Source organism: Lemur catta, chromosome 23, assembly GCF_020740605.2.
Source record: "Lemur catta isolate mLemCat1 chromosome 23, mLemCat1.pri, whole genome shotgun sequence".
Lineage (NCBI taxonomy): Eukaryota > Metazoa > Chordata > Mammalia > Primates > Lemuridae > Lemur > Lemur catta.
In genome coordinates, this window is record NC_059150.1 from 20,716,705 (window position 1) to 20,743,068 (window position 26,364).

At 38.7% G+C, this 26,364-nt stretch overlaps 1 long non-coding RNA gene across 1 annotated transcript in view; it reads left to right on the plus strand.

Annotated features, from left to right (window-relative positions):
• Positions 1-19,889, plus strand: part of LOC123626887 — a 44,121-nt gene extending 24,232 nt beyond the window's left edge. The window contains exons 2-4 of the long non-coding RNA XR_006731049.1: positions 966-1,102; positions 5,812-5,876; positions 19,045-19,889. This is a non-coding gene — a long non-coding RNA (uncharacterized LOC123626887). The remainder of the gene's footprint in view (positions 1-965; positions 1,103-5,811; positions 5,877-19,044) is intronic.
• Positions 19,890-26,364: the final 6,475 nt, after the last annotated feature.

Here is a 26,364-nt window from a genome sequence, read left to right on the forward strand (position 1 = left end):
TGAGGCCTTTCTATTTTCAAAGCACTCAGCATGCCCAAGCACCCTATTTTGGGGAACCATTTTCTATGCCCCAACAATATGAATGGCCTTTTCTATTCTTCAAGCACAGAGCCCAGCACAGTGTCTGGCACTTTCTTGGCTCTCAATAAATATTTATCGAATGAATGAAAGAATTGAAATGGCTGCCATTGGTTACCGAGTTGCCCATGACATGCTTAAAAATAAAAACTCTGAATACTTTCCCTTTAACGGGCTATGTTGGACTCTTCTTCTTGCTTCTTTTTGTGAATCACATTGGCTAACAGAACAGAGACTAGCATGACTGTACTCATTAAAGTAACATTTGAATCTGAGTGTTGAAGATGTCATGTGATTAAATGGCAGATGTCACTCGTGTTTCTTTAATCATGTTTCTATCACACATCTCTTTACAGGTTTTAAAAAATTCTTTTGCCATTATAGACATTTCTGCTCATGGAACTTGGGCCTGCAAAAACCAGAAAGCTTTCATTGTGGGACCTGCCAGTCCACTTTGGGAATGTGTGCATATGTGCACACAATTGTTTGCTCTTTCCTGGGAGCCATCTGGAGTCCCAGCTCAGGGACAATGAGGCCTTCGGTATTTGCTGATAGATCAAGGCCATGCAATTCCATTTATAGTGTGTATTATGTGAAACTTCAGGGGAATAGGAGCACAGCTGCCCTGAAAGAAGAAAATATTATGTATTTTGAAGTAGTTTTGATATATTTTATTTATTTTTATTTTGTTTTCCAGTGGCTTTTTGGCTAAGCCAAATTACTCAAATCATGGGTCTACGTATCAAAAATGTGTGCGGTTTAAACATCTTCCTGAAGGAAAGTTCTATCAACAATAGGAGCGTTCAGTTTTTGTTTTTATGTCAAGTTCAGCACTGTAGACAAATTCTGTTGAAGTGCAAAATGTAAACAAAACTTTCTTCCCACAGATAAGTCCCTTTAGGACAGCCAGACTGGGTGTTAACTCTCAACGTGCTCTCTAGGCCTACGTGTTCTATGAGACGCTGCAGCTGCCAGGGGAGCTGTGGGGCCCGTGGGAGCCTGAGCCACACGCTTGGGACACCAGGTACACATCGTGATCCTGACGGAGGGGTGCTCTGCGCGGTGTCATTGTGCTTATAATTAATTCAAAGGTTAATGATTCAAACTTACATTTGAGAATTTGCACTTGTCGCCATGGAAAGAATCCCACGTGAAACACTAGTTTTAGTGCTCTCTGACCTCTTCCCTGGATTGTTGTCATTGTGTGCTAACTGGTGTGTCTGCCTCTCTTCTCAGGGGACTCGAACACTAATTAAGATTGCCAGATGAAAGGCAGGATGCCCTGTCAAATGTGAATTCCAGATAAACAACCGTTTTTCAAATATAAGTTTGTCCCGAAATATTACATAGGGTGATTATATAATCACATATTATGGACTGACTTGTCATGAAATCCTTCGAAGATTTTTTTCACAGTTAGTGCCGACCACTTCCACGTCTCAGTACCCAGCCCCATTGTGTGTTCTAAATTGAAGATCCCCTTTGTGAAGTCTTGCAGGCAACATGTTAAAAACCTACCTTATCTTCTGCCCCATCCATCTTCTCAGTTTCAGTGACATTGCCACCATCTATCCAGTCCTTGAAACTGCCCTGGCCGCCCCCTTTGCCCCATATCCATTACTGGGTCTCTGGAAGCTTTTCTGGGCCCTTTTGTTCCTTCGCCTGTTTAGTCTCAGCAGCCAGCAATGCCTTTACTAAGATTATAGCACAGTATTTCTACCGCTCTCCCCTTTTATGTGTCCTTCCTTCCAATCGAGTGACTTTCAAACTTGGACATGAAGTGTGTGCACAGAACCAAGTTTCCTGCAGCCATGCGCACCCTTACAACTTGTGGGGTATTCTGACGTTTTCTGTTCCGTTTCATTTAAAAACAACAACAAAACGCTAGTTGGCAACCTCTTGAGTTGATGAGTTATGACCTGCAGTTTAGAAAACACCGCCTATCATGCGCACTGTCTGGGGGGTGGACACGCTTGAAGCTCTGACTGGGGGGATGGGGGGACATGGGCAATATATATAGCCTGAACTTTTGTACCCCCATAATAAGCTGAAATAAAAAAAAAAAAAACAAACACTGCCTATGCCACTTTATAAATAACCACCAGAAGAGTCTCTATAAAACCTTGGGCAGATCACATCATTCTCTTCCTTAAAACGCTTCAGTAATTTTTATACTCGTTGTCCTTAGATAAAGTACAAGATCTTACTGTGGCTCTAAAAGCCTCCCACTTGCTCTGTTCTCCCTCCCGTCAGCTGGTGCTCTTATCTGAAGAGCACTTCTTCCTCTTCTTCAGAGCTGATTCCCCACCATGATTAAGTTCTTCAGGCCTAAAGGGCATTTCTTCAAGGTGGCCTTGCTGACCTCTGAGCCTAGGGGAATCCGTTTACAGAATGTTCTTCCATACTTAAGGCTTTCATAGCAGAAAGAAACTTCTAAAACAGTAGTCACTCGAGTGTTCGAAATCTTTGGGAGGCTCTCCATTTCATTCAGAGCAAAATCCAGTCCTTATGGTGGCCTACACGGTCCCGTGTGAGCCCCTCCTACCTCATTGACCGTGTCTTGTAGGACTTTTTCTCTTTGTTTACTTTGCTGCAGCCACACTGGCCTCCTTGTTATTCCTCCAGGGTGGCCAGGCCCCCTCCTACCTCAGGACCCTTGCTGTCCCCTCTGCCTGGAAGCCTCCCCCATATTTACATGGCTCTCTCATTTCTTTCTTTCTTTCTTTCTTTTTTTTTTTTTGAGACAGAGTCTTGCTCTGTTGCCTGGGCTAGAGTGAGTGCTGTGGTGTCAGCCTAGCCCACAGCAACCTCAGACTCCTGGGCTCAAGTGATCCTCCTGTCTCAGCCTCCCTAGTAGCTGGCACTACAGGCATGCGCCACCATGCCCGACTAAGTTTTTCTATATATATTTTTAGCTGTCCAAATGATTTCTTTCTATTTTTAGTAGAAACAGGGTCTCACTCTTGCTCAGGCTGGTCTTGAACTCCTGACCTCGAGCGATCCACCCGCCTCGGCCTCCCAGAGTACTAGGATTACAGGTGTGAGCCATCCCACCCGGCCTTGGCTCTCTCATTTCTATCCGTTCTCTCAAATGCCATCTTGTCAGTGAGGCCTTCTCTGATTGCCCTATTTAAAATTGCATTCACCACTCTGACTCTTCCTTTTTTCTTCTCTGCTTTATATTAATTATTTTACTTATTTATTTTGCTTGTTATCTATCTCCCTCCACTAGGATGGAAGCTTTGTGATGATAAAGATTTTTCTCTGTTTCATTCACTTCTAACTCCCCAGCTGCCAGAATAGTGCTTGGTTTGCAGAAGGTACTCAGTAAATGTATTTGTTAAATAAACAAATATGTAAATAGATGAATCTTGTATATCTACTTGCAAATCATTGTTTTCTTACCAGAGAAAATATGTGTTCACCAATGTATTCACCTTAGTGCCTGGCACACAATAGAGTCTCAAAAAATGACTTTTTGAAGTCAATGTATTGAAACTGGAAGTGGTAAAAATGGAAAGAGAAGGGTGTGTATAGCTTTAAATATAGTTATGTTTATATTCATAGTGTTTGTAACCCTGATATTGCTGCATTGTACACAATCCCTCTTAAAAGAGAAACCTATTAGGACAGTGTATTCATTTGTTTACTTAGGCTTATACTATTTGCAAACACTACAAAATTGAAGGGGGTATTATGTGGTAGTGTTGTGGAAAAAAGAATTTGCTGATTTCATGGTAGTGGCACATGCATGGAACCCCTTTTGCTGTGATCATAATCAAATGGAATGTAGGTTGACAGTTCTTACTGAAAACCTTTTGGACTAGCTGTGTTCAGAATTCGCATTTTTTTCCTTCAGGTTTTAGAAGGTAGTGTGTGAATATTCATTGGTCACACACTCAGCAGACTCCGGGGCAGTGCCCCGTAACCCACGCTGCAGGGGAAAGCGTGAATAGCTATGCTGGGTGGGATAAAGGCAGCAAATAGCATTTGCATTCAGGTTTTTCCACAAAAATGAATTTTGGTGCCAAAAGGATGGACAAACTCCCAGTTTTCAGAGCTTTAGAGGTGTTTTTCTGACTGGGCTGTTATAGCTGGGTGGTAAATCTCTGTGCTGCATGACCCAGAGGACTGTTGGCTTTAGGAAAGTTCCTGTTCCTGCTCTCAGTTCCAGTCTCAGCGATAGAAAAAACGCTGCCTGATTCTGATTGAATGACATCTCTGTGCTACACAACCGATTGTTTCATCTGTAACAATTCAAGCAAATCGATGCAAGAAGGAAAACGTCCTTTTCTTTTCATTTTCCCAGACCCATGTCTAGAAGCAGTTACTCACTTCATTAGTTATTCCAAAAGCAAGGTTCTGATTTGCTTGCTTACAAGTTTGCAATCCTTAAGGCAGAGGCTCTCACAGTTTAGTATTTAGGCTTGAAAGCAGGGGTTGACAAACTCTTTCTGTAAAAGGCTGGATAGGAAATATTCTAGTCTTTCTGGGATACATATATTCTGGGTGTGTGTGTGTGTGTGTGTGTGTTTTCCATACATCTACCACACCACCTCCATTCTCTGTCCAGAAATTGTCTGATGGTCAAATTATCAATGTGTTAAGATAGAAATGTCAAAGGAAAATCCTGATGGCATTTGGATTTATAACAAGAGCATTTTGTAGGCATTATCCTTGATCACATAGGCACTCCTCTCATTCCAATAGATGATAACCAAATCATTTCCTGCTGGTGAGAAAACAGCTTCTCAATGAAAGAGCATTCCTTGAAAGAGGTTCACTCTGGAAGCAGGTGACTCCTGATGATGACAGCACTGCCATCATCAGGATGGGTGAGGGGCTGGGTGATGTCATAGCCTTCCTTGAGTTCTAAATTGTTACTGCCTGGATGTCCTCTGTTGGATCCATGGGATATAACTAAGCAAAATTCTGATTTTCTACTTATTAAAAGTTAACTGCCAGCCTGGGATATTTGTGTTAAATGTACTTTTTAAAATAGAAAATATTTCTATTAAAACAAATAAATAAAAAGATACTTAGAACAAAATTTAACATTATGCCATCCACTGTGCTAAGCACTTTACATCCATTCTTCCATTTACGCCTCGCCACAACTCCTTGAAGTAGGTACCATTAGGAAACTAAAACTTAGATTAAATAACTGGTCCCAGGTCACCCAGTTGGTGTTAGAGCTGAGCTTTCAACCTAAGTCTCACAGCCTCTATTCTTTTGAATATTATAGAATATGGCCTTATAAATCAATATATGTTTTTGCATGAGAAGAGGAAGGGCTTATTGGTCATGTCATGATGTTTTGTGCAGACCATCCTACCATGGGAAATACTTAAAAATTGTTTTCCATTTGGTGTAATTGATGTCACTCTTTTTGTCTGAAAAATGATGGCATGAATCTTTTCTTTTTAGGGATATTGGCTCTTTGCTCTTCAAAACATTAAGATAATTTTTATAATGCTTGAACGTTCTCCAATATACATGAAAAACAATGAAGAAATAAAAAACAAGTTGTTAATTTAGTACCTACAGTATGACTAATAGTCTTTTCTCAATTAACTTATGATTAAAGGCTTTAAATTTCTAGTTCCTTAGGTTTTCTGTATCTAAAGTAGAGAAGCAGCACTAGTACTAATTGTTTTAAGCTCATTGAAGTCTTTAAGAGTCTATATTTTATCATTACTCCATGGATTAAAGACTATTTTTCTCATTATGTAGGTGAAGGCTGATGAACCTAGAAGAGTAATAAACATCCCTTTGGAGACTTACTCCTAGGAGAGGAGGTAAGAGGCCTCATTGTAAAGGTTATATGGCAATAAATATGCTGTTACAGAAAGTGATGAAACGGAAAGAAAGAGCATTTGTGCTCCTTTTGCCTTTTGCACCAAATATAGGGAATTGCAGGTACCAAAACCAACAGAAAGTATTTTCTTATAGGATATTTGGAGATGTTGGGGATGGTCTTTTTTACATAATTATATATATATATATAATAATTATTATTATTATTTGAGACAGGGTCTCCCTCTGTCACCCAGGCTGGAGTGCAGTGGCACAATCATAGCTCACTGCAACCTCAAACTTCTGGGCTCAAGAGATCCTCCTGCTTCAGCCTCCTGAATGCCTAGGACTGTAGGTGCGCACCATCATGCCTGGCTAAGTTTTAAAATATTTTGTAGATTTGGGGTCTTGTTTTGTTCCCCAGGCTGGTCTAGAACACCTGGCCTCAAGCGATCCTCCCACTTTGGCCTCCCAAAGTGCTGGGCTTACAGCCACCATGCCTAGCCAATAATATTAATATTTTTTTAATCAAGGTGATTTATTCAATAGTTAACTGTTTTTTTTTAACATTATACTTCTAGAAGACATTTTCTATAATATATTCATAGCTCTGGAAGAAAACTCATTGTCAGATTTCACATCTCAGTTTGTAGTTGCGAAAATATGGCACTTATGTACTTGACGTGATATGTTAAGCAATTTTATTTGTGAAGCTAGGAACTAAAATATAACTTTGGTAACTCTACTACTTCTGCTTCAAAGAAGGCAGAACTCCTTAATGTTTTATATTTGGTGCTATCTTAATTTTATAGGTCGCATTCTACTTATATTTCCTTTTAGGCTAATTCCCATTTGCTTTTATTCAAAGACGCAGTTAAACCATGAACGATGACTCAACATAAAAGGTCTGTTTAAGTGTTTGATGGGATTGCTCCAGGTAGGGGGGTGGGTAGGAGCTGTTACCAGTGGTGCCTGAGCAATGTCAGAATTTCTACCAAGCGATAGCCTTATTCTAATCTCTCTCTCTCTCTTTTTCTCTCTCTCTTCTTCCTGTTTCCCTCCCCATGCCGCTCTCTCAAGCACAAATAATTTTAAAAGAGTATAGAAGAAAAAAAAGGACATTCAAATAGTATAGAAAGTATAAAAGCATAGTCCATGAAAATAAATGTCTCCTTCTCCAGGTACCCCTTTGAACCAAGTCTCCTTTCGTAGAGGCAACAATTTTAAGTTCCTCTGCTAATTTCTTATCCTTGATTTATCAACTCTGGGCAGTATCTACTGACTCCTTGCTGTAAAGGATGGGAAGCAATCTCACAGAAAATTCTACCTACGTTACTGTCTTTTACCTCCCAATATTTGTTAGCCCTTGTATATTCAGTTCTTCTCGTGGCTGCCTTTTATGACTTTGGATAATATAGATAGCCTCTATTTTCTAACTGATTTTTAGATGTACCTATTCATTCCTTGCTTGGAGAATTCAGTAAATTAGCACATGTATCTGTTGTTCCACTCTCTTCTTCCAAGGTTCCTTGGTTATGTTTTTATTTTTATATTGCCATGACTCATAACATTCACATGCTTCATTGTCTTCTAGCATCTTTATCAGCTCCTGGTTGCCCTCAGGATAAAGTCCAAATTCTCTACTCTAGTAAATAAAATCATTAAACACCAGCCCCATCCTATCTCCCTGGCCTAATCTGCAGTACAAGGAGTTGTAACTGAACTCATATGACCCATGGCCTTTTATCTTCCTGGGACTTTGCACAAATTGTTAACTGGAACTTAAACTTCTTTTCTTTCTGGCAAATTCATACTCATGCTTCAAGACCCAGCTTCAATGTACCCTTTTATAGAAGTCTTCCTGCTTCTTAATTTCCTAGATGGTCAATCCCTCCCGTGGGTTCCCGCTGCCCTCTTCCTACCTCCTACCTCCATGAGGGTTTCTCACATTAAGCTGCAATTTCAGGTTTATGCATCTGCTTTTTCTTCTTGAGTGTGGGCATCAAGCGTGTGCATTTTTCATTTCTGTGTCTCTAGCATCCAGGGTAGGGTCCTCACAGAGAATGAATGATTGAATGAACAAGAAAAAGTTTTAATAAAGAGATCAACCAGTGCATTAGGGCTTTTCTTTCTTTCCTAAATTGATTTTGTTCAGCAAAATTTTCAGTGGTCTTATTCGGGTCAGATTTTTTGTGTTTTTCTTTACTTTGAATACCTTATCTACATTCTTGGGGGCAGTAATTGCTGGTAAACATTTCACCTCTTCTACACTGGGCCCAAAAGTTAGGAGGGATAAAAGAAACTTATAAGTTTCCTTTTGGAAATTTATAAAAAGCTACCACAAAAAGCTATCAAAGTTTTGGAAACTTTGATAAAAAGCTACCACAACATAGTTTTTTTTATCAATATATACCACTTTAGAAATTTAAATGACAGTGCAAAGGGAGGGTAAAATGACTTTAAAGGATATTTGTTATAAAGTACTCTAAGTGAAAATAATTTATCATTTATTTCTTTAGTGAGAAATATGGAATTTATTGAAGAATTCATAGATGCAACTGAGGAAAAGTTCTATGTCACTTATAACATTTCCCCTCCAGATACCCACTGGACATCTCTTCTCTGCAGCCAGTTACTGTTTGTGTCTCTCTCTCTTTCAGTCTTCCTCCAATTTTAAAATATCTTACATTTTCTCTAAAATTTCTGTGCATGTAGCAGCCTGCAGATGTGCAAATCCTTGTCAGTTCAGACTCCCTAAGCAGACCAATCAAAACACTTTCTGAACAAATGAGCTCTCCTTAAGGTGATATCTCACTCCAGCTGCTGAGAAAAACAAGATTTGTCTTTTATTCCTTTTGTGTGTGTGTATTAAGTATATTTTTTAAAAAGTCGCTAAATAGACCCTTTAAGAAGGAAATCAATTCCCAGCAGTGCTATTTATTCAAAGAGATTCCTTAGAAACTTCTGTAGCTGCATGATCTATTTGGAGTAGGCACGTGGCCACAGGTTCAGGTGAATTGGCACAATTTCATTCCTCTGTTGACTAAAATCAGTCCAGATGTTGATCCTCATCACTCACTAGATTTCTGTTATGCTCTTCATTCCTCCTGGTGTAAAATTGATTAAAGGCAATGGTGAAAAGCCACTAATGAATTAAGCACCCAGATATAATTCTGTATGTTCTGAGGCAGTGTAGTGTTTTAAAAAGGCATTTAGGCAATATGGGAGCCACCTTGTAAAAGGCAGAGTAGTGAAGTGGTGAAGACCTGGAGCCTCACTGCCTGAGTTTGAATCCTGACTCTCTTGCTTTCTAGATGCATGACCTTGAGCAAGTTACAGACCTCTCGGAGACTTTTTCCTCATCTGCCAATGGGGAATGCTAATGTGAGTTAATACGTGTATTAAGCTTAGCACAGTGCCTAGCACTTCATTGACACACAATAACTACTAGCAATTATTATTTTCTTTGTAAAGAATACATAGAGGCCGGGCACAGTGGCTCACACCTGTAATCCTAGCACTCTGGGAGGCCAAGGCAGGAGGATCGCTTGAGGTCAGGAGTTCAAGACCAGCCTGAGCAAGAGCAAGACCCCATCTCTACTAAAAAAATAGAAAGAAATGATCTGGACAGCTAAAATTATATATATACAAAAAAAATTAGCCGGGCATGGTGGCACATGCCTGTAGTCCCAGCTACTCAGGAGGCTGAGGCAGAAGGATTGCTTGAGCCCAGGAGTTTGAGGTTGCTGTGAGCTTGATGCCACGGCACTCTAGCCCAGGCAACAGAGCGAGACTCTGTCTCAAAAAAAAAAGAAAAGAATACATAGAGACAAAAGCAAATGGCCACTTCCCTATCATAGTCACTATTAACCATTTGGAGTGTATCTGTCCAGAGCATGAAGTATATGGGTAGTTTTAACCAAGACAGCAGTAGCATAATAGGAATGTTAATACTACTTTAGAAAAGCCTTGGTTCCACAAAACCTAACTATACAGTTTACAGTTTTCCAAAAGAGATTTGCTTTAAAAGCCTGGCTTCTATATTGCTCCCCAATTTTTCAGTAATGAGGAAGATAGTGTAATAAAATACAAGGTGATATAGTTACCTAAGAATTCATACGTCAAATATATTCAGAATTCACAAATTGTTATCATGAATTCAATATTCATAACAAGAATTCTGTACAAATAGCTAAGCTATGGGGCTGGGTCTCTCTTTAACTTCACATATATGTATATTATAGGTTTAAAAATTGGCCTTCTATATATTCTATCTCTGGGTGTTGAGGGAAACGCTGTTTCTTAGCAACCAGTTGTTTCTGCTTGGCTGATGTGTAAAATGGAAAACCATGCAAATAAGAGGCAAATAATTCTCTTTATTAGGAGTGCTGAGTTACTGGTTTAACTATTAAGTTGGCTCCCAACTTTGTTTAGGGTTCCTTGCGTGGAAAAGATAAAATATGAAACTGTATCATGATATTTACTAATTACTTTAAAGAACACAGATAAATTCACAAGATGTAAACTAGTATATAAAAAAGGAGTCATTTGGAGATTTTTTTAAAAAAAATTACCTAAGTTTTAAGGTAAGTGTTAAAAGTTTTACATAGAAAGTATTTACATCTTACGACAAAAAGAAAAAATTAAAATATATGTACTAAATGCTTGAGTTATATCCAACAAAAAAAAGGTTTATACCCTGTAAAACTTTTAAATATAATTTTACATGTGTTTTCTGCATTTATTTGGTTTTTACCAAAGATTAGTTGCTAGGAAAAGATAGGTTAAGTCATAGAAAGGTGAGTCTCTTAGCTGTTGCCAACAAAAACTGTCAACTGAAGCTAAAGAATATTTATTGGAGTGAAAGATTTGGTGCTGGTAGTGGTGTGCTCAGAATGGATGGGATATTGGAGAAGCAGGGTTGGAGATGGACTAGAACCTTGATCATGCCAAAGACTTCTTGAGGTCAGAGCTGTTGCTGTTTCCTTGTGTCTCTCTCAAGCTTCAAAAACCCAGAGGAGAGCATTGCCTGGCTGATTCCTCAAACGCCTGCTCCTTGGCTGGGCTGAGTCAGGGGCCAGGAAGGCTCTGGTTCCTTCAACTTCCATGGAAGTGTGCATCTGGATTTACAGGACTGAACACTGCATAGGAGATTTCCTTTTTCCAAAAGGAATTCTGGGTGCTGTTAGGAAGAAAGAAATTAATGCTGGAGATGTATATATGGAGATATAGATATATACTATAGAGATATTATATATAGTTGACCCTTGAACAATGTGGGGGTTAGGGATGCTGACCCCCCTGCATAGTCAAAAATTTGCACATAACTTTTGACTCCCTCAGACTTTACTAATAGCTGACTGTTGCCTGGGAGCCTTACCAATAACATAAATAGTCAATGAACACATACTTTGTATGTTTTATGTATTGTAAACTGTATTCTTACAATAAAGTAAGCTAGAGAAAAGAAAATGTTATTAAGAAAATCATAAGGAAGCGAAAATACATTTACAGCTCTGTACTATATTTATGAATACTTCAAGCTTACATTATTTGTTTACAAGATGAATCATCTGTCTGAAATGGCAGGCCTCTGCAGCTGCAGAAGTCAATCTATGTACTTATCAAGCAGTTCAACTTGGGGAATGTCATGACTTTTCTCTGTTTCTTGGGAGCACTTCTGGCATCACTAGTGGTACTTTGTGTGGGTCTTACGGTGTTATTCAAGGTTTATTGTATTGCACTAAACATGATGAAAAATATGTGAGGACCATGAGAGATCAATTACTTTTTACTGCAATATGCAATTTATTGGAGAGAACAACTGCTCTCATGGAGATGATTAGTGTCACATGGTGTTTTTAGTGGAGACTCCGCAACACCTGAACTTACCACAATAGCAACAGAAGGTGGCTATGAAATTACAGTAGTACAGTATGTACTCCAGTTAATTTTATGCGGTTATGATTTAATACTGCATCTTTATGTTTGTTTACATTGCTCTCAAGTGCAAATGGTGCCATGAACAGTCTCCGTGTATATAAATTTTGATAAATTTTAACTTTTTATAATAGATTTGCATATATTTTATGGTAGTAAATGATACAATAGACTACATATATTTCATGCATTAGTGACATGCATTTTTCTTAATTTTTTTGATATTTCTAGGCTACACATGGTTCATTTATGAATTTTTTTGAATTTTTCGAATTGTCACAAATCTCCAAAAAATGTTCCAATATATTGAAAAATAAGCACATTTAAGTGGATGCACACAGTTCAAACCTATGTTGTTCAAGGGTCAACTGCATGTAAAAATCCCCATTATGGTGCATCTCTAGTAACTCATAATCAACTCATCTGTGACTTCGTTGCTTTTTTCCCTTCATGTTCCTCAGTTCTGAAGTATATGTAAAAGTCACCAAAGGCCAAAATGACAGGCAAGAGGGAAAGTCTGTGTCTTTCTCACAAAATAGTCAAGCTTAAGTAAACTAGGGCTGTATGGAAGTACAAGGGATCAGGCTCTTTCTATCTAGTTGTTCTGCCATCCTCAACATGAAATTTCCATCCTGTGGTCTAATGTGGGTACTCCTGCAACTGCCACCACATCTGCATTCCATCCAGTGGGAAGCAGAGAAGACAATAGGGGAGAGCATGCGTCCTTTCAGCTTACATATCATTGGCCAGAGCTTAGTCACATGGCCACACCTAAGAGAAGTGGGAAATACAGCTCTTAGTTGTTATAGATGGGTGGAGTGAAAGTTTTCTGGCATACCATTTCATAACAAACAATCACTGTCTTACTGTGCTAAAACAGAAAATGTCTACTTCCTAAAAAAATGACAATAGCAACCTAAATGTTAACCTAAAGAAACAAACCCTGAACCAAATTAACTAATATTAGAAAACGATGAATAAAATTCTTATAATGTGGGTTCTCTACATAAGCAACAAACTGTTGTCTTTCAAACTATGAGGGTAACATATGTTGTACTAAAGAAGTATTTGACATACTGACTTCCTGACTTCTACTGTCCTCAGGAAGTGGATGAGTAAGGGCATCCTTAGGTATAGTTCTGCCCCTTTTAGACTCTTTATTTCACTAGCATGTTGCTGAAATCCTACACAAGTGCTTTGAATGAGCCTCAGAAGAACATGTGATTTATATCAAAAGCCTTACAAATGTACATTCCCTTTTACCCGGAAATACTACTTCTAGGAGTCTATCCTAAGGAAAACATTGAGGATGAAGGAAAAGATTTATAAGGATATTTATTGCAAAATTGTTTGTTATAGTGAAAGATTAGAAATAGCCTAAATATCCCAAAAGAAAGTGTGTACATAAATTATGTTATATCCATACAATAGATTGCCACACTGCCATTAAAAATGATAGGTGGAGAAATATTGACATGGAAAGATGCTCCTAATATAATATTAAATGAAATATGCAGATTAGAAAACAATATGTATAATATTGTTCAAAGTCTATAAATTAAAGCTATAAATATTCTTTTACTTAATTATTTTGTTTATAATTGACACATAATTGTACATGTTTATGGGGTACAGTGTGATGTTTTAATACATGTGTACATTGTAAAATAATCAAATCAGGATAGTTAGCATGTCTGTCACCTCAAATCTTTATCATTTCTTTGTGGTAATAACTTTCAAGATCTTCTTTTCCAACTCTCCTGAAATGTACAAACTTTGTTATTAGCTATAGTCAGCTTACTACGTACTAGAATGCCAGAACTTATTCTTCCTATCTAACTATAACTTTGTACCCCTTGACTGATAGCTCCCCATCTTCGTTTTCCCCCTCCCCTCCCCAGCCTCTGGTAAGTACCATTCTACTCTCTACTTCTATGAGATCAGCTTTCCTGCATTCCACATGTAAGTGAGATCATGTGGTGTTTGTCTTTATGTGCTTGGCTTATTTTATTAACATTATGTCCTCTAGGTCCATCCATGTTGCTGCAAATGACAGGATTTAATTTTTTTTTACAGCTCCGTAGTATTCTATTGTATATACATACCACATTTTCTTTACCTATTCACCAGTTGATGAGCACTTAAGTTGATTCCATTTCTTGGCTATTGTGAATAATGCTGCATTAAACATGGAAGTGCATATATCTTTTTGACATATAGACATCATTCAGTTCCTTTGGATATGTACCTGGTGGTAGAATTGCTGGGTCATATGGTAGTTCTATTTTTAATTTTTTGAAGAATCACCACTGTTTCCCATAATGGCTGTACTAATCTACATTCCCACCAACAGTGTATAAGAATTCCTTTTTTGCTAATCCTGGCCAGCATTTGTTACTTTTTGTCTTTTTGATGATAGCCATTCTAACTGGAATGAGGTGATATCTCATTGTGATTTTAATTTGCATTTCCCTGATTCTTAGTGATGTTAAACATTTTGTCATGTACCTGTTGGCCATTTGTATGTTTTCTTTTGAGAAATATTTATTCATGTCTTCTGCCTATTTTTTAATTAGAGTATTTTTCTTTTTGCTATTATTAAGTTGAGTTTTCTGTATATTCTGGATATTAACCCCTTGTTGGAGGCATAGTTTGCAAATATTTTCTACCATTTAGTAGATTGTCTCTTCACTCTGTTAATTATTTCCTTTGCTGTGCAGAAGCTTTTTAGTTTGATGTAATCTTATTTGTCTATTTTTGCTTTTGTTGCCTGTGCTTTTATGGTCCTTTCTAAAATAATTCTTGCCCAGACCAATGTCATGAAGCACTTCCCATTTTCTTCCAGTAGTTAAATAGTTTAAGGTCCTGTAACTTTACTAAATTCATTTATTAGTTCTAATAGTTTTTTGGTAGAGTCTTTGGGATTTTCTATTTTCTATGGTCATGTCATCTGCAAACAGGGACAATTTGACTTCTTCCTTTCGAATTTGGATGTCTTTTATTTTTTTTCTCCTGCCTAATTGCTCTGGCTAGGACTTCTGGTACTATGTTGAACAAAAGCAGTGAAAGTGGGCATTTTTGTCTTGTTCCAGATATTAGAGGAAAAGCTTTCAACTTTTTCCCATTCAGTATGATATTAGCTGTGGGTTCATCATATATGCCCCTTATCGTTTTGAGATATGTTCCCTTTTTACTAATTTGTTGAGAGTTTTATCATGAAAGAATGTTGAATTTTATCAAATGCTTTTTCTGCATCTATTGAAATGATGATATGGTTTTTGTCTTTGATTCTTAATTTCAATGTGGTGTATTACATTTATTGATTTGTCTATGTTGAACAATCCTTGCGTCCCTGAGATGAATCCCACTTGGTCATGGTAAATGATCTTCTAAATGTATTGTTGGATTTGATTTGCTAGTATTTTATTGAGGATTTTTGCATCTGTGTTCACCAGAAATACTGACCTATAGTTTTCTTTTTTTGTTGTGTCTTTGCCTGGTTTTGGCATCAGGATAAGGCTGGCCTCACAGAATGAGTTTGGAAGTATTCCTTTCTCATCAACTTTCTAGAATAGTTTGAGGATAATTGTTATTCTTTAAATGTTTGGTACAATTCAGAAATGAAGACTTCGGGTCCTATGCTTTTCTTTGATGGGAGCATCTTTATTACTGCTTCAATCTTGTTATTTGTTATTGGTCTGTTCACGTTTTCTATTTCTTTGTGATTTAATCTTGATAGGTTGTACATGTCCAGGAATTATTTATCTGTTTCTTCTAGATTTTCCAATTTGTTGGCATATAGTTGTTCATAAGATTCTCTAATGATCATTTGTATTTCTGTAGTATTTTTGTTTCTTTGTATTTTTGAAATTAGAAAAGAAAGAACACATATTATTTGTATAATCACCCCTCCCTTTTTTTTTAACATAGAAAAGAAAGTAAAAGCTGTGTTCTCTCACTTCTCAGCCAGAATCAGAATGATACAGGAAGACAGGGGTTCTCCCAACCAGATCTTCAGGGAGGATCTTGCTCCAGAAGCAGTCCTTCCCAAAGCCTCTATCTTTAAAAAGCAGATTGGTCCCTAAACTGACAGTGGGGTGAGACTGACAGAGGAATGAAGAGGCTCAAGCTGTGGGGACTAGTAGGCATCAGATAGGTCAGTATGAAGGGATGGAAGCTAGATTGAAAGGACTCAAAGAAAGAATAGGAAAATAGAAAATAGGAATATAGGATACTCTTGAGAAGTTTGTCAGTTTAAAGGGCAATAATAATAGTAATAATGGATAGTGATAATCATCATTGTTTTAGTTATTTTAGGGAGAATCTAAACAATTTTCAGGCAGATAGGAAGCAGTCACTAGGGAAACAGAAAGCAGAAGAGACACAGTGGCGGTGATTCTCTGGACAAGGCCTGGGGAAGGGATGGGCTGGGGTCAGGAGCACAGGTGGAATACTTGATCTGGGAAAGTGCAGAGATTATTTATTTTTTCTGAGGCAAGACAGAAGAAAGAAACATGAGTTCAGAGCCATTTGAATTTTGAGTGTGGGCCTTAATCCCAACTGCAAAGAGGGAAGTTGGTACTAGAGGCTGGAGAGTTGTGACTTACAAACAGGGAACAGTGGGAATGCAATGGGCTGGGCTTGACATTGTTAATAGTATGTGGAATTTGAGTTTCAGGATCACCATAGAAATTGGCTGTTTTATTTCAGTTTGTCCTCAAAGAATTTTGTGTGGGAACCCAAACACTATCATAGTCGGTAACAACCATATTTGACTTTCTTAGGTAACACAGGAATCTATGTCTAAGTTACTGGGTTAATAAATAAACTTCTTGGCCTTAGGAATATTCTTTGGGAATAGACTTGTGAGTCAGACACCAAACCCGTTTCCTTAAATTTAAGTAGATTCTGGAGAAGATAAGAAAGATGTAAATGTTTGTCACATATGTTCATTCTTAGAAGCTGTTCTGAATTTAGTCTAAAGTCAGGAATATAGGAATATAAGTTAAGACTTATAGGTGTAGACTTGTAGAAGACCAAGAATTTGGACCTATCCTAGTCATATGTGATTGAAGAAATGCAACTTGAAGAGCCTTCATGAAGAGTCACATTACTGGGCTCTTCCAAAGTCAAAGTAACCTTTGGAAAAACAAAGGCTTTTGGAAAGTTGTTATTTGTCTGGTTAAATTTATTTAGGCATGTATCTTTCAGATCTTTTAAATGTATTTTTCTGCCTAGCAGCCTTGGCTCTTGATTACCATTCATTTAAGAACAATAGCTTCTGTTCTTTTTACATTGCATAATAAAAAAAAAAAATTTGACTTCTTTGGGCTCTACCTTTTTAAACTATAAAAGATAAAATGAATAATATTGGCCTTCCTCACCAAGGTTCCATAAAAATTTCGCCTGAAAGGAAAGAGTTGGACCCTTCTATTTTTATTTTTCTGCTCTCTTAGCTTTATAATCATTAATTATGTACAATTTCCCATTATACATAATATCTTCAAGGACAGCACATGGTCTAATATCCAGAGGGGGCTAGAAACTCTCTGTCTTGGTGATTAGCCTCATTCTCATCAGGACAATGGGGGTCCCACATTTTTTACAAAGGTTATAGCAGCATAATGAGTCCCTCTACCCTTCACATGGATTATTAGATAGGACTCTTAACTGTAAGTGCCAGAATCTCACTTGAGCCAGAGTAGACAAAATGGCAACCATATTATTAACAGTTCATGTAATGAAACTGCCAAAAGGGCAGGAACCACAGAGCCTGGGGATCTGATGGTGTAAGGACTCAGGTCTCCTTTCTCATTTTCTCTTTATGTGTTAACTTCATTGTCTGAAACCTTTCCATAAGGCTGACATATTCCCAGTTTCTTCCCTGAGAGGAAAGGTCTCATTTTCTCTAGAAGCTAAGTTAAAAAATCCTGGGAAAGGGGCTCATGTCTGTGAGAGAGGTAGGGAAGAAATATGGGTTATATGTGGGGTACTGTGATTGACAGACATCCTCAAACCACATAGCAGAGGAGGGGAGCAGATCCCCCAAAGACAAGTGCTACAGGGCCACTGAAGCAAAGAGACCACCATGGCATCTTTGTGCCTTTTTACTGCAAAGAGATTAGAGCAGATATAAAGCATTAAACAACAGACAAAATTCCATTGCCAATTTCATAAACATTTGTCCCTACCACACATAAAATGAATATAAACAAGAAATAATCTTTACCCTAAAGAATTTTATAACCCATGGAGGGACTAAAAAGTGCATAGGTAATTATGATTCAAGAAAGAATATACCAATTATCACAAAAAGCTTACAATGTGCTCTAGAGAGTTCAATGGGCAGGGAGAGACTAGGCAGATGCTTCTGACATTAAGGAACATTATGATTTTTATAAAAGAGGTACAACTTTGGACAGGTGTTGAGAGGACACTCCCTCCATCCAGCTGAAACTGCATGAGGAATTCTGTGTGGGAGAGATGAGTAGAAAGCATTTGGGAAGCTACAGAGAATCTAGCTTCAAACTGAAGGTGTACATTAAAGATATATTATGGAGGTCCTTAAATGCCAAGTAAAGGAATGTGTACTAATCGGAAGGGTGGAAATTCACTATGTGTTTATGGTGGGTGAAGAAAGATTTTTCACACAGAGTTTAGGATAGAAAGAAGTACAAAGTTTATTTATTTTCTTGAAAAAAAAAGAGAGAGAGAGAGAGCAAGAGAGAGGGAGAGGGAATGGCCATGGCACATGAATGAAGGAGTAGAAATGTCGGGCCCCAGGGAGAAGTGGCTCCGTGTTTTTAAAGGGTAAAAATGGCTTTTTTCCCCCTGCTTCAACAGACTGATGACAGAAGTGGCAGTGAAGCTGCTGTGGGTGTCTTTTGTTTCTATTTTTTCTGTGAGGCTGGCTTATCAGAGCCTTTGGAATTTGTTTCTGACAGGAACTGAGGCAGAGAGCAGGAGCGGGGAGTTTGCACCCCTACAGTCCACTTAGGGCTCTTTAAGGCTGAGAAAATGGGAAACTCTTGGAAATAATGAGTTAGGCCACCGATGTTTTAATTAAACAAAACAAAGCGGGTAGTTGTGTTGTGAGTTTCCTCTTTAAAGGGGCAATTATGTGTTGTGAATTTATTTCTGTTATTTTTTGTTTGATAGTTTATTTTTTTCTGTTAGGCAGGTTATTAGTAAGGCCACCTTTCACTAATTATCCCATACTTTCTCCTGCAGAAACTGAGGGGAGCACCAAATGATCTACAGAAGAGGAATTTTGATCTCTGGACATGTCCAATGGCAGAGCTCTAACAGAAGAAAGCGTGACAGTATCTGAAGGAGAGATGAGTGTCTGCTTCATTGTTTCTGTCAACACCTCTGATGTTAGCATACATACAACAGATTGACGCAGAAAGTCGGTAACATTGCTTAAAGTGGGAAAATTAAGCAAGGAGATAATTTTTAAAGCATTGATAAAATTAGCTAGAGGTTCTCTAAGTGTGGCTTTGGGTCCAGCAGCATCAGCATCACCTGGAAATTTGTTAATAATTCAAAATCTTGAGCTCTGGAAGTGGGGCCCAGCGATCCATGTTTTATTTAACAAGCCCTTCCTATAATACTGACGAATGCTAAAGTTTGAGAACCACTGTGTGGTAGGCTGAAAATGGTACCCCAAAAGATATTCACAACTTAATCCCTGGAACCTCTAAACATTACCTTATTTGGCAAAAGAGTCTTTGCAAATGTGATGAACAATCTTGAGACAAGAGATTATCCTGGATTATCTGAATAGATCCTGAATGTCATCATAAATATCCTTATAAGAGAGAGACAGAAGGAGATTACACACATAGAAAAGGAAGAAACAATGTAATCGCAGTGGCAGTGTCTGGGTTGATGCAGCCATAAGCCAAGGGATTCTGGCAGCCACCAGAAGCTGGAAAAGGAAATGAATGGATTCTCCCATGGAGCAAGTGGAAGGAACACAGGGGGCCTTGCTGACATCTGATTTCAGCCCAGTGAATCTGATTTCAAATTTCTGGTCTCTAGAACTGTGAGAAAATAAATTTTTGTTCTTTTAAGTCACCAAGTTTGTGGCAATTTGTTAAAGAAGCCAAAGAAAACTAATACACAGTGAAATAAAGAATGAAGAACTACAGGCTAAGTACTTAAAAATTTATTAGATTCTTATAAGAAAATATACTTGCTATTATTAAAAATTTCTAAAAACAGTGATTCTTTTGTATTATAAAAAATTTCTAATCTAAAACATTCTTCCTAAAACACTTTGCCATCAAATGTTAAAGTGTAATAATTTTCATAATGTTGGCATCAAAGATGGCCTTTATCTTGATTTTCATATGATAGCTAATCTCACAGGAAATGAAATAAATTCTGTTGACAAAAGAAGAAAAGCAGATTTTGCTTATAGATGAGATTTTGCACAGGTTAGAGAGCTGTAATAAAACTTTTATGGACAAGTAAATGTTCTTAGGAAATAATATTGACATTTATTTAATGGGAAAATGTTTCATAATAAATATGGAAAACCATTTGATCTATAATCTATGCTACTTGATAAAATATTCAAACTCTTTTTAAGATACCTGGAACATTCCAATACTTGCAATAATTTGTCTTCTCAGACCATTGTCATATATATATATATATATATTTCCCCACTTAATCCTTACAACTGTTATTTGAGCTGAGCAAGGCAATGTTTTTATTATATTAAGATGAAAAAAAAATGATGCTCAGACAAATTAAGTGACTCGCCTGAGGTCACAAAAATGGTAGATGCTACATTTGCGATTGGAAACTACCTAAATCTCCTGTACTACACTACTTGCAGGGTTCCAGTTTTCCCTGGCTGACTTCAGTGGGGCACATTACTGTTTGTGGTTAATTACACTCTGGTTCAGAGACATTGTGATCTGTTCCAATCCCTTCAGCAGGCATTTGCTGAGCACCTACCGTGTGTCTGGAACTGTGCTGGGCGATCTGGGAGAGCACAAAGTGCGGGACATCTCACTAGCAGGGAGGAAATGTCTGTGTAAATGAAATGAATAAGTATCAGACAGAATAAAACCAAATGCCACAATCTGGGAGGCTTCGCACAGATGAACCTTGAAGAATGGATCTGATTCAGGAGGTGAGAGGTGGAAAAACATTCCAGGAGGCAAAAGGGCGTGTGTGGGGGGGGGGTGGTGGTGGTGGTATGAGACAGCATGGGCAAGAGTGTAGAGGCTGCCATGGGAGGAGGTGATCACCCAGCTGCCAGGAGCACAGTGGATGTGTCAGCAAGTCACACAGATAGCCACACAGCAATTTTTACACAGAGAATCTTTAATATTTCCAGTGAACACTGCACCCTAGAAAAGTAAAGGCAAAGCAATACTCATATGTAAACATTAAAACACATTTTGGGAACTTCTCATTCTGCCCAGTCCTCCCATTCTAGTCCTGTGGGTATATATACCCTCTGGGAACTTGTAGCTCTGCTCCTGTGTTTTCTGAGGGCCACAGACACACGTGCATGTGTATGTAAATATGTTTGAATGCCTAGCCACAAAGTTCCTCTTGGGAAAAGAGATATCTTTGTGGAGGAAAATGTTTTAAGAGTTCAAGGGGACGACACAGTCTGCAAGGAGGTGGGGAAATCAAAGTCACATTTACATGGTAAAGTGGCATGAATTATGGAGAGAGGGTTAACTGAAGAAAGAAGGGAGAGGAGGAAATAGGAAGGAAAGAAAAGGGGCAGAGCGGGAAGCCAGAGCCTGAGGAGGAAGGACAACTGGTAAGAAACTTCCAGGGCCCAAAGTCGTAGAAGGGCTTTTAAGAACAACGATATTTAATTTTTATTTTTAAAATGTTTTTGGTGTTTCCATGTAAATCTTCACCATTGCCCTGAATCTTCCATAAAAGTTAGTTATACCCAGAACCGTGGATGGGTGGTGTTTGGGGGATGTACGTAAAGTGAGGTGTGGGTATGAAGGAGTTAGGGGTACATCTGGCAAGAGGCACAGCAATGGCAGTGTGTATATAATGGCAGGATGATCTGCAGACCGGACTGAGGTGAAGCCCTCGGTGACAAAGAGAAATCTAGGCACATTATCCTCCTTCCCTTGAATCACTGGAGAAATGGGGAAGCATGTTGAGTTTTCCATTTCATGTAGGAGGGGGTTTCAGCCAATTTCACTTGAGCCCTATAGGACTGGTGACCCCTGAATATGTCTGGGTTACACCAGCTTATTGTGGGTCACGTGCAGCGATGTTTCCATCTCTGCTTCACTGCGTCACTCTGGCCACCAGGGAAGGGCCTTTCTGTTTGCTGAAAATCAGCAGGGAAGCGAGCCAGCGCCTGGAAGAGGAGGTAGAGCCAGATTGGCCAAATGTACAGTCTCCAGAGAGTGACTCAGGTTTGGCTTCTCTTGGCTCCAGAGTCCATTTTCTGTTTACCAAGAGATTAATCACGGTTTCCAAATCGGTCTGCCAGGACGCCAGCATGGCTGGTTTGAGAAAGCAGAGGTGCTGAGTTTGGGATTTTTCCATGCTCTGATTAGTGATTTTCAGCAGGAAAATGGGGGGATGTGTTTCCTCCTTTGCAGCTCCTCAGCAAATTATTGGGGTTCCCGTAATTTACCTGATGCTGGTCACTTGTCCCCGTATGAACGCACCAGGTTTATAGACTCACTTCTTCTTTAGCAATCGAGGTGAGATGTCTCAGTTCTTTTTTTTTTTTGTCAGCATAAGAGTGAATTCACAGTGTTTGATTAACTAGCCTTGGAGGATATTTGAATTAATTTAATCTAATAACTATTTAATAACTAGTATGTGCTAGGCTACAGAAAGCTACACTGGATTATCCATGGAAATCGGGAAGGATTTTGAGATACTGTATGTGTATGTTGCATTCTTATAAAAGGGGCCCGGGCCTGTCGTTTTGCTAGATTCACTACCACCCTATTAGGATACACTGTTTCAGTACCTTTATATACAAATAATCAATAAACATAATGTCTTCTGGAGCCTCGTGGTAATATCATGGCAGAAGTCTTTTTAAAAGTTGAAGCAGTAATTGATTTTGCTCTCATTTGTTGGGTTGTTTGCCACAGGAGGTGGCTTGATTATTTTTCGCTGTAACTACTTCCACAGATATCCAGACAGATCATATTTTCCCAAGGATAATAATGAAGCTCTTGAAAACATCATAAATAATTTATAAATAGAGAACTTGTTTTTCAATTAGCTGGAATTGGTTTAAGCAATTTGTGATAATTGCATCTTAGATTTTAATATATGGGGTGTTTATGTTAATAAAAATAGAGAAAATTGTGTTCATCTCACAAAAAGATTTATATTGTGAAGTGGATTGTTGAAGAAAAACATGTGACACGTCTGCCATGGTATTCTTTTTACTTTATCAGTCTTTGAAAGCAGTAAAACCATTAGAGTGGTTTTACAAACCATTCTACAAACAAAGAGACAGCTTACCATGTTATAGCATATTGCTATTTGGGTCCTGTTAATTTCTGCCCCTTTAACTGTTTGCTCTATATAAATATGCACATACAACACATAGGGACTAGTATTATTGTGGTCTGTTCTGTGGTTGAAGATAGACAGATGGACAGACAGGTAACAAGGAAACACTCCTCCTAACTTAGTCCGCAAACCCCTCTGATGCCTGAAATCCCACTACTAATGCATCCTCCATAGTGTTAGGCACAGTCCTCTTCAGCAGTATTTTGGAAAGTGATGTGCTTTGGAGTGTGACGATGCTACCTTAAGCAGCACCAACAATCAAGAAGTGTGGCGTATTCAAGGGTCACGTTTTCCGTACTTGTTTCACATTTTTTTCTGTGCCTCTAATCTGACACTTAAAATTATCAGGAAAGAATGGAACCAGCCAAAAGTCCGTGCAGTATTTGCCACTGGCAAGATATAGGAAAAAGCAACAATGGCAAATAGTAGGGAAATCATTCTCAGACTCTCTGTTGGAGCTAGAGTATGATTGGCGAGACCAAGAGCACAGAGCGAGTGAGTGAAAAATTGACACATAAACTCGAATTTCTGAATCTGAGGTTGAGAATTAAAGAGTTCGGGTTCCAGCCACTTTGTGGCCTTCCTGAGCCGTGAGTCTTTGTGATGACTAAGTAAAGTGAGGGTGGGGTGATGTCAAAGTTAGACATTCTATGATACATTCCCTAGAATCTATAAGCTGGGGTGTTTTGATCAGGCTATTTGGAAAAGTTTCTAGAGTTTCCTTCTATAGTGGTGGTGTCCATGGAAACAATAGCAAAACAGGATTATCCAGCTGAGGCAAATCTTCTCAAAATCATTTTGAGATTTAGAGTTGTGAAGGGCTGAAATGTCATCTGGTCTACCTCCCCAGCTGCCATATGAACCTTCTACATCTCATAAGCGATTATCCACTTTCTGCTTGAATGCCTTCAGATGATATGGAATGCACTTAAATGCCCCATTTTGGTAGCAGTCTTTGCAAGTATATTTACGTATGCCCCACAGATAGCTAGGAACTTCTGCTTCAGCCTGGTAGCCAAGTAACCTTTTCCTTCTATTAACAGCAATTATTATGTGAGTTTCCCCTATTTTTATACAAAGGTGCCATGTTAGATACTATAGGGAGAGAGAAAATTGAATAATACAGACTAGAGTTCAGTCTTTAAGGACATTTCAGTCAAGAGGGCTTTGGACATCAGACACACACACACTTTGACTGGGAGGAATAATCAGGGAAGTTTCAGGGAAGAAACTGTGTGAACGCAGCCTTGAAGTGTGGGAATTTGGAAAGACTTTTCCAACAGTGGCCTAGAAAATAAGCAAAGTTCTATGCATGGGAAAATAATTCAGTAAGATTCAGGTTACTTGCTTACAAACCGCATTACCCAGGAGGCAACGGTGGGGATATTATCATTCAAGGACTTGCTTTGGAAAGGTAGATTATTGTACCCTTTGCTTTTTAAAAGATGCAGTTAGTAGTTCTCTTTTTCAACAAATATGGTTTCCTACTAAACCATATTTCCTGTCCCCAGAATAATTTTGTGCTGAACAGAAGAAAGGAAGTAAATTGAGTTTTAGAAAGCAACCTTAAAGTATACCCATTTTGAGAAAAAATAACCAAAGGAGACATTTTTAAAGGAACTCTTGTTCAGAAATTTTGAAAAGAAGTAAATAAAAGGGTGAGCAACCCATATTTTGTCCTATAGTGTACAAATACCACCTAAGAGGAAGAAGCTCAGCATACTTGAAAGCAGGGACTTGAAGTCTGAGTGTTTTGATTCACATCGTGCCAACGTGAATTTACATCGTGCTGGGTTGCTCACTGGGTAGATGTCAGCTGCCTTGTTCCTCCCCCTCCCCTGGGCAAGTCTGCTCTGTGTGTCTGGGTTTGCTTGCTGGGCACGGAAGGAGAATATATGGTCGGTGGCTAAGCTGCGGGGAGAACTACGCTGTGTCTCCGCCGCTGACTCACAGGATGCCTGGGCCAGCTCACTTCCCCTTCTGATGTTTCTGTCCCTTTGTGTACGGTGAAGCCCCAGCAATCCTCGCCACCTTTCTTCATTGCCTGGAAATAAACACGTGTGTTTGTGAGTGTGCTTTGAGACAAGCCTGAAAAGGAGATGAGTTCTTGTCCTTATCAGGCCAAGGGCAGAATCACTGTCCCTCCTATTACTGCTAGCACCGACACCACTCCTGGGCGATTCTATCAGGCATAAATAGCAGCTGTTGGCTTGTTTATTGCAGGGTAAGAACTAAATCTTGGGCTAACCAAGATAGATCCCCGTGTTGACTCACTTCCTCACTTTCCTCTCCTCCCTGCTAGAGCAACACGACCCGTGGCCGGACTGCTTATTTGCCCTCCCTGGAACAGGGTTGGTGTTTCATCCTTGAGCTCAGTGCACAGGATTGTTCTTATTCTTCTGCAGATACAGAAGTGCATTGCTCTAGGCTACAGGCTTTCTGGAAGATGAGTTTTGTGCATATCAAATATTCATAAGCAAATCAAATTTCTCCCCCAGTTTAAATTATTATTTCACAAGAGTTTCTTCTTTGTTTTCAGCTGGACTTCTTGGCATGATAAAGAGAGGAGAACATCAGAATAAGAAGTAGGAGATTAAGCTTCCTGTTTTGATTATGCCCATGATTAGCTGTGTGACCCTGGGCAAATGGCACTCAAAAGTCCTGGTGTCCTTGGCCTGGCCATACGAGGCATCAGCGTCCTCATCGCTAACATTTTGGGTTCAGATCAGATGATTTTTATGGTCCAGTTATGGAATTCTTTAAGAAAGCCTAGTAATCCATGATACTGTTACTTTCAAAACCTTGGTTTTAGCTTTTCTCTAATGGATTTACAGTCACAGTTATCCACTTTTGAGAATTAATTTGAAAGATGAATATGTGAAGGTTAAACAGTAGTTATAATTTTATAGGCAGGATTCCAATTTATAATTATAACAACTTTTCTAGCAAAATATTGAACCCTGTATCTCTAGCATTTTTGTAATATTCTACACAATCTGGGCCCTGCTT